Source organism: Chelon labrosus, assembly GCF_963514085.1.
Source record: "Chelon labrosus genome assembly, chromosome: 19".
NCBI classification, from domain to species: Eukaryota; Metazoa; Chordata; class Actinopteri; order Mugiliformes; family Mugilidae; genus Chelon; species Chelon labrosus.
The window spans coordinates 17,189,170-17,201,989 of NC_140352.1; positions in this window are offsets into that span (position 1 = coordinate 17,189,170).

Sequence of the window (12,820 nt, forward strand, 5' to 3'; positions counted from 1 at the left end):
GAGGTGCAAAGGGGCGCCTAATACTACAGTTCCCAAATCAAAAGCTACATGAAACAAGTAAGCCAGCTGAGCGTAAGATAAGGGGCTCTATAAGGGGGATATTTTTTGCCACACGCTGTGGAACCCCCGCCACCTTGGGGGTCGCGTGACTGGAAACCCGATGCCGAAGTTGAGGCGTGGAACAGGATTTAAGAAGTCGTCGGAGCATTAAAATGTGTCACCTATACACCCACACCTAACACGCACACTCACTCACATGCACAGAATATATTACAGGGTGGACTCTGCTTTTCTTGTGCTCCCACAGTGGCGAGTGGCAGGCGTCGTCACAGCAGAGAGACAAAGAGTCGGTACTGTTACTGCGCCTGTTGTATATGAAAGACTGTGAAACTCCAGATCTTGGCCCTTTGTAGCGATAACTGATATAATGCTTTATATATATATATATATATACATATATATATATAAAGCCTTTCTCTCATTCTTTCTTTTCATCTTCTTATCTACTACACTTCTTTCCACCCTTTTCTTCTCCATTGATCCCTCATTTTCTGAATGAAAGACGTCCAGAGCAGAGGATATCGAGAGAAACAAAAACGGGGCTGTGATGAATCTTTTCTGTGATAGTGGAGTACAGTCGTAACAAGACAGTGAGCAATCATAATTCACCCCCACCTTGAAAGACACGCTTGGTTCGTGCGTTGTTCGAGCTGGAAATATAAGTGATTTATTCCGTGAGCCCAAAAATGTAATTCAGTTTGCAATTTTGTACCACTGTGTGTCCCCTTGAACACTGCGGCATTTCACTGTTTATAGATTGTGTGTGTGTGTGTGTGTGTGTGACTCCAACCTTTGCATATGATTATTGTCTCTGGAAAAGTCAAAACTCGAACAAACAAACCAGACAAAGTCAATCATATCTAAATGGGATTCTTGATCCCATAAACCTATTTGCATCCGATGAGAATCCTTCGCAGATTTTGTCCTTTTTCTTTTTTGTACCTTTCGTATTTCTTTTCTTTTTCCTGACAGATATGTGGTTTTGTTTGTGACGGAGTTGAAAAGCAGGTCAGTGTTTGCTCGGTGTGCATTATCAGAACCAATTGACTTAATCCAGCAAGGCGGAAATGTGGAAATATGAGCCCTACTTGCCACCCCTTGCCGCCCCATTCCTAAAGCATGTTGAGCTCTGCAAAAGCAGCCACCGGAACGATTGGTAAGCAGGCATGGCAGTGGAAACAGTTGGTAAACAAACCAAAAAAAAAACAAAAAAGGAACAAGGAAAAAAAAAAAAAAACACCCTCATCACTCACCGTAACAGCCAAAATAAACCTGATAGAAAGCTGGGAATCGGTTGCGTAGGATGGGTCACGCTTGATAGGGTCAGGACCACAGATGAGTGGGTTCAGGGGACAGTCATGTGTGACATTTCTCATCAGACGAGTCAGTCAGACAAAAAATGCCACAGCAGAGACAAAAGGACACGGGTAGTCTGCAGGCTCCAAACCAGTTCAGTTACAGAGGAGTCAGTAGGAACTCTGGAGCAGTGAGTATTTATCATTTATTGAAAAGGCAATCTGTGAATGTGCTTATACACACTGTCAGTACTGGCATAACAGCCATTAATGCTCTTTACATATAAATTAACTTCACACTCAAGTCCTTGCCAAACAAGTTCACAGAATTCTTATTAAGCTCATCAACGGCAGGAAGATATCGCTGTATGTCAACAGTATACCAGAGTGGCAACCTTTCTGTGCACTGGTTGCAATGAGTTTTATACTCCTTCTTTTAGAGTGGAGCAAATGTAGTGTTAGAAAAAGGGGTAGATCACAACAACTACGAGCTTGGTAGAGCCAATGGCACTGAATTGAAAGTTGCAAATGTAACTTGGGTTCTATGAATTCTCTGTCTTTGGAAGTCAGAAAGAATGAAATAGAACCTGGAAAGTGTCCGCGAGAAGCTGTTAATGCTCCAGATTAAGAGAGAGGAAGGTTTACAAGGTAAAGAAAGTGATGATCACTGACTGATTAACAAGGTTGGAGCTATTTCTTGGCTGTTGATTGAGAGAAGGGACTGAGGGGCTATAGACTGTAGGTATATAGTATGCCATATGCTTGCATTAACAGTGTTTGTGTTATCACGCTAGCTGCTAGCCAGCTGTTAGCTAGCTGCCAGAAGATGGCCCAAAACAAGTTTTGCACTGTAGCTTCAACAGCTGCAACATTTATTCCTATTGATGGATTTACTCATACAGGAGAAATAATACAAATGTCTTCAAAGTTAGTGAAATCTGCCATATGAAAGTTACGCTGTCCAAAAAAGACAAAACAGTTGCTGGTTATTAGCTGCGCTGCACTGCTAACTTTTATCTGAACTTGTGTTGGAGTCTAAACTGCTCTGCAGTAAAGAGCCCTATACAAGCAAGGTATGAGAAGAGGCTTGTGAAGCTATTTTGTCCATCTCTAGCATGTTCCTGGCTGGCTGGCTAGCTAAAACCGCTCAGTGTGAACTCATTGCTCCAAACCATCTCGGACCAGATTGCCCCAAAGGCATGCTGCCTGCCATCAGTCCTGGCTGAGGTGAAAGTGAGCTAATTATAGCAATCAGACCCAAGTTGGAGGGTGCTGCGGTTCAGTGGCACATTGATCAGCAGTAGAGGCAGGAGCAGGAATCAGGCCGGTCAAGCATGCAGCTTTAAGTTATGCGGTGTTAGTGCTTGTGCTGAATATGCTTTGGCCTTGTGACCTAGAGTTAATAATGATGTTTACGGATACAATATTGTCTCGGAATTACCAAGTGGGGCCACAGTAGAGACAAATTAATGTCATCTCTATCGTCACTTCACATATAATCAGAGTGAATTCCATTGTCTGGCATGGACGCTTACAATGCATTAGAAAGTAACTAACTTAGATAAAGATAACAAAGATAAACAGCAGCCAGCACTCTGTTCTAACAACTCATTGCCTTGGATCTTTTTTTACTTTTTTTCTAGTGTACTTTCCTATGAAACATTGCAGACCAAGCTTGGTGGCACAGCCTTGCTAGCTTGAGCTTTGCACTTATCGACTTAATGAACAATTTGCTTGTGCAGAAACAGTAATCACTCACTGGTTTCCCGCTTGCAAAACACTGCCTTTTGAGCTCTTCCTGATCTCTGTACATGTCTTTTTACGCCTGCATTACTTGAGCCACCGCAATACATGACGAGCTGCCTCTCACTGCCAAGAGCCACCCGTGTTCGAGTAGAGACGTGTGGTGCGGCATCAGCGCCACATGAAGCTAATTCACTGGTGCGCCCACAGTTAATCAGCAGCCAGCAATGATCACATTAAGATGTCCAGAAATAAATTCACGGAGCTGATGTTGAGCTGGTGACCGGATGGTTTGTCTCGAGTCAAATTAATAAGAGCACAAAGAAGAGCAAAGAGGAAGCGAGGCACGCAAACGGGCTGAGAATTTGACTTTGATTAATTAAATGACTCTGAACAAGATAGGGAAAGCAGAAAGGCGAATACAAACAAACCTCCCCACCAACCACAATCACAAAATACACAGACAAGAACTGGCAATCACAAAAACTGAGTATTTCAAAGGCTTGTGCTCCCATGAACAGAGAGAGAGAGAGCCATTAGGAGGAAATGTCAATGTGACATGAATGTGAGGAAACTTCTGAGAGAGGCCCATTAATAGAAAAAAGCAAGTTACCATGAAATCGATGCTCTCTTGTTCAGAAGAGCAGGAAGCCGTTGGGAGAAAAAAACGCACGGTGGAATATCTACAAGGAGCATTCAACGAGAGACCGAACAGCGGCGGCTGTTTATGAGCTCTCACTGTGGTCTTTAATCACAAATCCCAGTGAAACGTGAGGAGGAGCTTTGGCGCCCGCAACCAAGTCCACAGCGCCACACACACAAGAGACAGAAAAGGAAGTTAGTGTCAACAGCTGATAAGAAGCTTTGAGTTATCGATGTCACAATGTCGGCGGTGCAGGGCACGTGAGCGCTAACAGCTCCACTTGGAAAGCTGTGAATCAGAGAGGCCCATTGGCTCACACACACACGTACACGCACATCCACACACACACAAACTCCTCTGTCCAATTGTTTCATGTTGCTAAAATACTGTTACCGAGAGGCATGGAGGCTATTGATGCGTAATGTAAACGCACATGTAGATCAATAGATTCCGTGGTTCCTCCGAAGAAATCTGCTCTCTCTAATAAGCACTGGAACATTTTGTTAGCTTCTGGTGATTTATTTTTTGTTTGTTTTTTACACTCTGTATCCTATTTAAGATGTGAACCATGGATTGGTCTTGCTAGCAGTCTGAATTGGGAAAATGCAGGTGTAAATATTCATTTCTTGGTGGGGAAGCCCCTTAATGAGTACAGGTGAAATGCGGCATAGGCTACTCTTCATTGCAGAAAAGACAGAGCAGCGTTATTGTGATTGGTACGAAGGATATGTACAATTCACTGGAAGGACACTAAAGGGCTCGAACACAAGTTACATTTCTCTCTGACTTTGCATTCCTTTCTTTTCCGTCCTTTATCGTCACTGGATTTGATAGGATTGTAAACATTACGGCCAATGAATCCCTACGAGCAAACTAATCCACACTTCACCATTCCCTCACAGGGGTTCTCGTCACTCATGTTTACGACTTTGTATAGCATCGCTCTTTATGCGCAGTGTTTTCACCAATTTGGAGCTGTCTACTTATGCATACAGCGGCAGAGGAGACGCAGTGTTTGTTGTCCAGTAACGCTCAACATCTGTTTTTAATAGCGTTTGCTCCTATGGCGTACTTTATACGTATGTATGATTTTTATCACGAGCCCATTCGGAAATTAATGGAAGGATTTGAGTCACAGCGGATGTGAATAGTCCTCTGATTATTGATCTCTTATATGGTCCGGAGCCAAGGGATTTCCCATTACTTTTGAAGAATCAATAAGCTATTTGCGACATAACTACTATCCATTAGCAAGCATATCCTTTTATAGAATAACTCATTGATTAACTCATTTTGGTGTTAATCACACATTACGTACAAAGTTATACGAGATCTAATTTTCTATTTTTGATGTCCAGACCAGTTTGTGGTATTTAAGCATATGTGTATAAGGAATCATATGGCCCCCGACACTGCATTTATGTGTGACTAGTAAAGCATATTTTCTATGGTAGAACCCATCTCCCACTATTGTTTGCACAGTAGCTTATAATATGCACCGTGATGCCCCATTGTACTTTTACTGTTTACTGACTTTATAATTTGTGAAACTGAGTTATGAAAAAGCTGTATTTTGGTACTATTCAAATATTGTTAAAAAAAAAAAAAAGAAATATAGCAGACGTTTTGTCCAAGAAATATATTACCATAGTGTTGCTATGACTGTCTGTTTTCCTTATTTTGGGGGAGGGATGATAGGGATATTTTTTGTTCTTCTTTTGTTGTTGATTTGCCATCTGACAGTATATCACCATTGTTCTATATACGACTTTCTTACGTGGCAATAAAAGACGACTTCTGTAAACGCGCTCCTCTCTTTGTCTTCCTTTTTATCCTGTTTTGTTTGCTTGTCCCTTTGTCCTCAAGGAGAGACGCTGCACAGTTTCCCAGCTCTTCTTTATTCCCCGTCCTTCTTCTCTTCTTCTCGCCTCCCCTCCCGCCATCCTCCTCTCTCCGTTTCCCTCGGCTCGCTGCTTCCCGGCAAACATTTGATGCTAAACAGATGATATTAGGACAGGCTGGACTAAGTTTGGAAACGTATTTTTATATATATAGCAGCTGTAAAGTTAAAGTTGAAGCAACGTTCATGCATCAGCTGCTTTGTCTCTGAAGTTGACACCTAAATGTCTCACAGATGTCAGTTTAAAGACAATTTTGACGCTGCTTACTTTTTTTTTTAATCAAAGTGAACATTTGTCAGATGGGCCATTTTTATAAATACAGTGCCTATTTTAAACATGTGACAAGTCAAAAAGTTTTATTTTTTATTTTATTTTTTAAATCTCTCTCTAAATGCATCTTTCCTTAAAGCCCAGATCCTCCTCTTTCCTCCAGAAGGCTGTTTTAGAATCTATTTGCATAAAATATGCATATTATTCATGAGTACCTGCTCCGTTTGGCTGGAGGTGTGGCTTCAGGTTCACAAATCAGACTACCAACTGATGAATAATGTAAATCTCCTTACACCCCATTTTTATGGTGAACGGTGGTTGCAACTGGAGCCTCGGGAACATTTATATAGCTCTCTGTGAACCAGAGGCTGATCCTGAATGGGAAGCAGCAGGGCCTGCTGCTGAGACTCCAGCGAGATGCTTCAGAATGGTAAGACTGTGTCAAAGTTACCAAACAAAAGGAAAAGTTTCAAACCTAGCCAGAGGTTGCTACTTTAGCTTTAGCGGCGCTTGGCGATAAGTAGTTTTCAGCTATTCCTGACATAGATTTTTCGTGCTCTGGAAAGGCTTTTTACTAAGCAGTCAGGGTATCATTCAGTGGTGGGCCGTCAGGGCCAGCAAAGCCTTCTCTGTTGGCCCGAACTTTATCAAAATCACTTGCTTACTTTTTAATATTTTGCCATTAATTATTTCCAGTAGGGTATTCTTCTAATTTTATGGTTTGTCTGTCTCTCAGCTGTGGTGCTTCTGGCAGTGTAACTGCATTAGAGCTGTTACCCAAGCATTTTTCAGCCGTCATCTGTTGCTGGAGACAAAGAAATCTGCCTGGGCCTTCATAATTAAAACTGCAGGCGACTGAAGCTTGAAATACATTGTAAAGACGCTGTTCCTTTAACCAATCACATTTCAAGTCTGTATGCTTAGGCCTTCTATGTGGCCTACTGTAGCATCAGCGTTTTTGCTTCCTCTGATTGGAGGGTCAGAGAGCCGCTCCGTTTAAGCCAAGCTAGCGGTTCATGTTCATCTGTTGTGTGCTGCACAATCAAATTGTCCCTGTTGACATTTTGATAGTTATTTTTTGAACCCACGATGCTGGAAGGAGGAGAGGCTATCGATGTGGTTGCAGATCTTCTTAGAAAGAAATTTTCGCGGTGGACTTTGAAGGAAAAGCTGGATATTGTTAAGAAAGACCGTCCAATCCTGGAGCTAGCTAGCCTGACCCAGCTAGGGAAAGGGTGCGTCCGCCACTTTCAGGTCAGCAACTATGAGTGTTACCCTTGGTTGACAGGCTCCGAGGAGAACTTGGGTCGACAATGATGCTTCTGCTGGATTTGACGTATGTGGCGCTGGTGCACAGCTGGAGCAAAGCAGTAGCTGCAGTGAGTGAGAGGAGACTTAAGCAAGTTTCTTGCTTTAGTAATGGCATTCAAATCGCTATGTGTGATACCCGTCTACGATGCAACGTCCTGTTTCATTGTGGATCCATATGCCGTTGATGGTTTCTATAGCAGTAGCGTCATGATGATCGTATTAAGAGGTGTTTTGAATGAGGCTGGAGGGCACTAAAGGCCTAGGTGGAAAATGTATGGCCCCAAATACCAAATACACGTTTAACATTTAGTCAGTTTATAGCAGTGTCCTTCACATTATTACAAGATGCTGTAAATCATTAAAATAGTTTAGGAACTGTCAGTTTAAGGTAAAATACTGTATTTGTCACTGTAAGTCAAGTAGTTGGTTTAAATTTCCTGAAACAAGAATTTCAGATATTATACGTGTGATTAGGTGTTAGACTTATACTATCTTTGTACATTTTTGCATGTGGCTATTTGCTTAAGACATAAAAGGTTGAAATGTATAAGAAATGTGCCTTGGTCTTTAAAGTCACTGTGTTCAGGGAAGTTATTCACCGTGAAAGTACTCCTCTCATTACCCTTTCCCTGCACGCAGAGCTGAAGTCTGACAGTTAATGTGTCCTTGGGCTTCAAATGGAACATCACTGCCAGACAGAATCAAACCCACTGTTTTGGTTGTAAATGTTTCTTTCTCTCTCTTTTTTTTTTTTTTTTTTTTTGCCTTCATATGAGCTGTGCAAGCGGGGTATGAATAAACAAACAAGAACCAAATGTTGCCTTCGCACGTCCGCATGCAGAAATACAAATACAAATCAACCGGTGCACCTATTCAGACAACGTGAAATTACACCAATTGTTCAGGCTGCCAGTGCTGTTGGCAGGTAGGAAACAGTCCAGGGAATTTAACCCAAAACAAAGCGAAGCCTGCTTTTCCTCCCGCTCCCCTGCCAATCCTTTGCTACCTTCCAGAATCCATGCTCAGCAGAGCGGAGCCGCGCAACAAGAGTGAGTTTAAAGCCATCTGGCACTGCTGCTTTGGGGGCATCATCGCCATCATCGCAATCAGCATTAGTATTAGTTATTCCTGCTTTTGTTCTCACTTCTCTACTTTGTTAATATTGTTATCAGTACGCCATTGTTTAAACCATCCTTCAGTCACACGCAGTGCAAAGTTAGCCATGCAAAACCCGCCGAGCGCCGTCTAGATCACGCTGACTGAAAGACGGAAAAAACAAAAGGCCGTGACACAGCGATCACTCTGCGTGCCATTTTTTGGTGTTGACACCGTGTGGCTTTTCAGGTGATTGAGCATGTTGAATTGGTGGCAGAAGGAGTCGGTGAGAGAGATCACTGTGATTTACTGTTCAGCTTAGAAAACCACTGCACTGAATATTCAACTACTGGAATATTTTTCCCAACGACATGATCGTGCAGAATTTATAAACTGCAGACCAATTGAACGGCATGATTTAGGAGAGGCCAGCTCTGTACGACTGTAAGTAGCTCTTGCTAGACTTGTAAAAGTGCTCCTCTGGTTTCCCAGAAAAAAAAATAAAATAATAATAATTCTTTCACAGAGGCTCAGAAAATACGTACCAACTGGCCGTTGATAGTTTTTGCAGTGTCTTCAAGGTTTTTGTCCAGACACAGACGACGTAAGGTGACATTACGGTCATCCGTCTTTGCTGGTAGGTTTTTGCTTTAGATGTTTTGTGTGTGTGTGTGTGTGTGTGTGTGTGTGTGTGTGTGTGTGTGTGTGTGCGGGTGTGTGTGTGTGTGTGTGTGTGTGTGTTCCAAACATAAAAACTAAATTGACAGAATCTCAGGTGTATTTTAAAGAAAGTGCTGGATGGGTCTGAAGATAAAACCGTCTAAATGCAGTCCAGTATTATTCACCACATCAAAATATGGCTGCAGGTGGAAGCATCTCCACTCTAGGCAATAATTCCTTAGTTGCATCATTCACCCTTTAATCATTGTTTTTTGGCTTAGTGATCCTAACCTGTTGCTGCTATTTTTGCGACTAAACTGGGGATTAACTCAGCCCCCATCTATGTCTTAATACATTGTTATACACTGTTGGAAAGCTTAATTTCTTGAGATTAGAATGATGCATACCATTACAGGATACAATCATCACCGCAGGCTCAGTAAGCACTTATGTCAGACCAGTCGCAAACACACAAATTTATACGATCTACGAGGCTCTTATCTATTGAGCCAAGCTGTATTCCAAGAAGAGATAAAACTCCAACAAAAATGGTCCTGTTACATTGCCATGGATCCAGTAAAATAGTCCACACCAAGTCTTTGACCTATAAAGGCACACTTACACAATTTCCGTTATAAGTGCATATGTTCATAATATTCTCGATTGTAACTTCAGTTAGCTTGCATGTATTAGCTACACTGTGATACCAAAAGAGCTCTGAACTCTTGATTGATTCATTGAAATGGGACTAGGTAAGACTTCAAGCTGTGGTCCCATTATGTTTTCCAGTCCACACCACCAAGCTACAGTCATTTTGATGGCGAATATTAGTGAAAAAAAATTAGGCGGACATAAAATCCTTCTTTTTCAGTGTGTTCAAACTCCTATTACTCAGTGCCAGTAGCACTTAGACAGATTCTTCTTTCAAAAGAGGCAAAATCATGCCTGTACTCCAAATGGCTCAAGAACACATTTACATTTACTTTGGGATTAATTAGTTTGTACTGTTTCTCTCATCATTTAAAGTCAAAATCATGTTACCGTCAAAGTCAATCTGGTTCGGTCACATCAGACCAGGACCCATTCAGTCAGAAGACACTTCATACTGTATGTCTGTGTTTGTATCAATTCGGGTCCCATCACTATCCTAACAAAAAAGACAGAAATTTCACATTGGTTCACTGTTTCAGTTCTTCAGCATCTTCGCTCACCGATCAACAAATCTTCTCCTGAGGATCTTCAAACTGGATCTCACAATAAAAGAACTGAACTGCATTTACAAAAAGTTCAGTTTCTGAACTCTCAAATCATCAGGAAATGATCTGTTACAACAAAAAAAAAGAAAAAAAAGAAAAGTGATTGGTCCCAGACAGCCAGCCCATGTCCAGACAGCCAGAATTATAAAAATAAATCCTCTCCAGCAATGAGAACACCCGCCTTGTCTCAAATCATGCTCTTCCATAATTACATTTGCTTTTTTTTTTTTTTTTAACACATAATTGCAGTTGCACTGATAAATATGGCAACATCAGTGCACTGTGAGTACCCAGATGGTCTATGGTCAAAAGGTTGAGCGTGAAACGATGGCCACTTCATACGCTGGTTGCCGTCTTGGCTAACTTGCAAGCTGCAGCTGTTTGAATAAAAGTTGAGTTATTTATGGCTATACAGGGGAGTGTTGTTTTTCTCATCAAATAGAAGCCATCTCTATGTTTATTGGGTTAATCTAGCAGCTAGTGGTAGCTTGCTCGATTAGCAGTTAAATATTGGTATGCTATTTGGGCTAAGTACACACACAATGTACACAACGGCATGGAGTTTCATCTAAACATAACTGCTTCAAAAACACGACTATCCAGGTCATTCTCATGGTACTTAGGGAAATGGTCCCAAAATCTTACACGACAATTTATTTAACTTGGCAGAATGTTTTATGCCTGCACCATATATTTTGAATTGCGCTTAAACCCAATCCGTTCGTCTTTCTTTAACATAACCAAGCGTTTCCGACACCTCACCTAGCAGCATCAGAAGACAGCGACACAACATGAAAGTGATGGAAAATTAAACTTAACGTAAAAAAGATTAAAGGAAAAAGTAAGTATCCCCTTAGCAGTTTTACCCTATCCTGTGATGCAATTCTTTTTAGAGTATGATTCAGGCAACAAACCATTTGGATTTGATTATGGGGCGTGTCTTTACCGATACACGGAAGAAAAAAAAAATGTCCGTCACCGCATGCAGCCTGAAGATCTGATTGGCCCAGCAGATGTTTGCCGGAGCATAATCAGTTACCGACCAATTTTCCGCCGCTAAAAAATTGTTTGTCTGGTTTCCAAGCTAATTATATCCAGTCTCCAAGGTGAAAGTGCTGCTGTTCCTGCACCTACGTAAATAATAGTCATGGTCAATGTCACAGAAAAAATAAATATATATATATATTCCACTCTTCCACGAGCTACCATGAGACTTGGTGGATTATGTGACCAGATTAGATGTGATCAAAAAGATTTAGACAACAATGTCTGTCTGTATCCTCATAACTCATGTCTTTCTCAGTTTTTTTCTGTTCGGTATTTCCTCATAAGTCTCTTGAAGCGCTCACTGCACACCACAATCAATTATAAAGGGAAAACACCACTACGCTTTTCAGAAATTGCACACGTTATTCTCATGGCCCAGGGCAGCGAAAATCAGCGCCTGTGAAAATGAGCCATTCCCTTCCAACGCTTCCGACCAGGAGGAGTCAGACTCTAATCTGCGAAGAGAAAGCGATGTACAGCCTGGAGGAATACTGCTGACAGTGACGCTGGGACTCACTTTGTCTTCTTTTACACTGTTTATTTGAACTTCGAGATCCAAGGGAGCTTCGTTTCGTATCATAGTAATGGTGTCTGTTTGAAATTGGAAATGTGCTCTGATAGTCTGAATATTTTTTCCCCCCAGTTTTCTATTCAAGCCATTTTTTCCCTCCGTTTCTCCAGTTCAGCTTTTATCCCGCGTTGCAGATTAAGACCCCTTTTAGGAAATTAAGAATGGGACGAAATGCAAATATTACAACCCAAAAGAGGGTTTAAGGAATTCAGACTTGGAGAAAAGGAACAACAAAGCATCATACATATTTTATGCAGTGATCCTGCATAGCAGATGAAGAGGACTTTATGCAGTGGATGTTAAGAAAGGAAAGAGAAAGAAATATGAAATAAATATCATGACCAAAAAGAGGATTTAAAAAATCCTGAGACTGCGCTGCGAAAAAAAGGAAGCATTGAAGAAGTGAAGATTGTATAATTAAATGTAGGCACACACACACAATTCATACTACATCGCAGGGACAAACTTGAACCAATAGCAGTTGTGAGTCATACCTGTTATAATACCTCCTCGTACCTTTTAACGGCAGCTCTGATTTCCCACTCTGCCGTTTCCCCCACAGACACACATAATCATGATCTGAGCGACTGCAGCTCCGACCTTTAGCCTTTTCCTGTTGGTATTGTTGCTGATAAAAGAAGACGTCAGTGTCATACGCGTCAGAGCGAGTGTAAAGCTGAACTTGAGCAGCGTAACGAAAGCCGGAGCCGGGGCTGGGGCCTGTCACTGTGTGCACATCACGACCCCTGCTACAGCTAATTATTGTATGCAGACGGCGGTGTATTATGGGACTACCCTCTGCACAAAGTTCAATGAGTCATCTTGTCAAAAGGATTGACCGGCCAATCTCCCTGGAGACTCTCTCTCTTTCTCTGTCAAGATAATACTGTATTCAAAGACACAGACAGGGGCAGAGTGAGCTGTGGGCTCTCATGGAGAAAATGCACTGTGCTAAGCGGGGCTCCTCT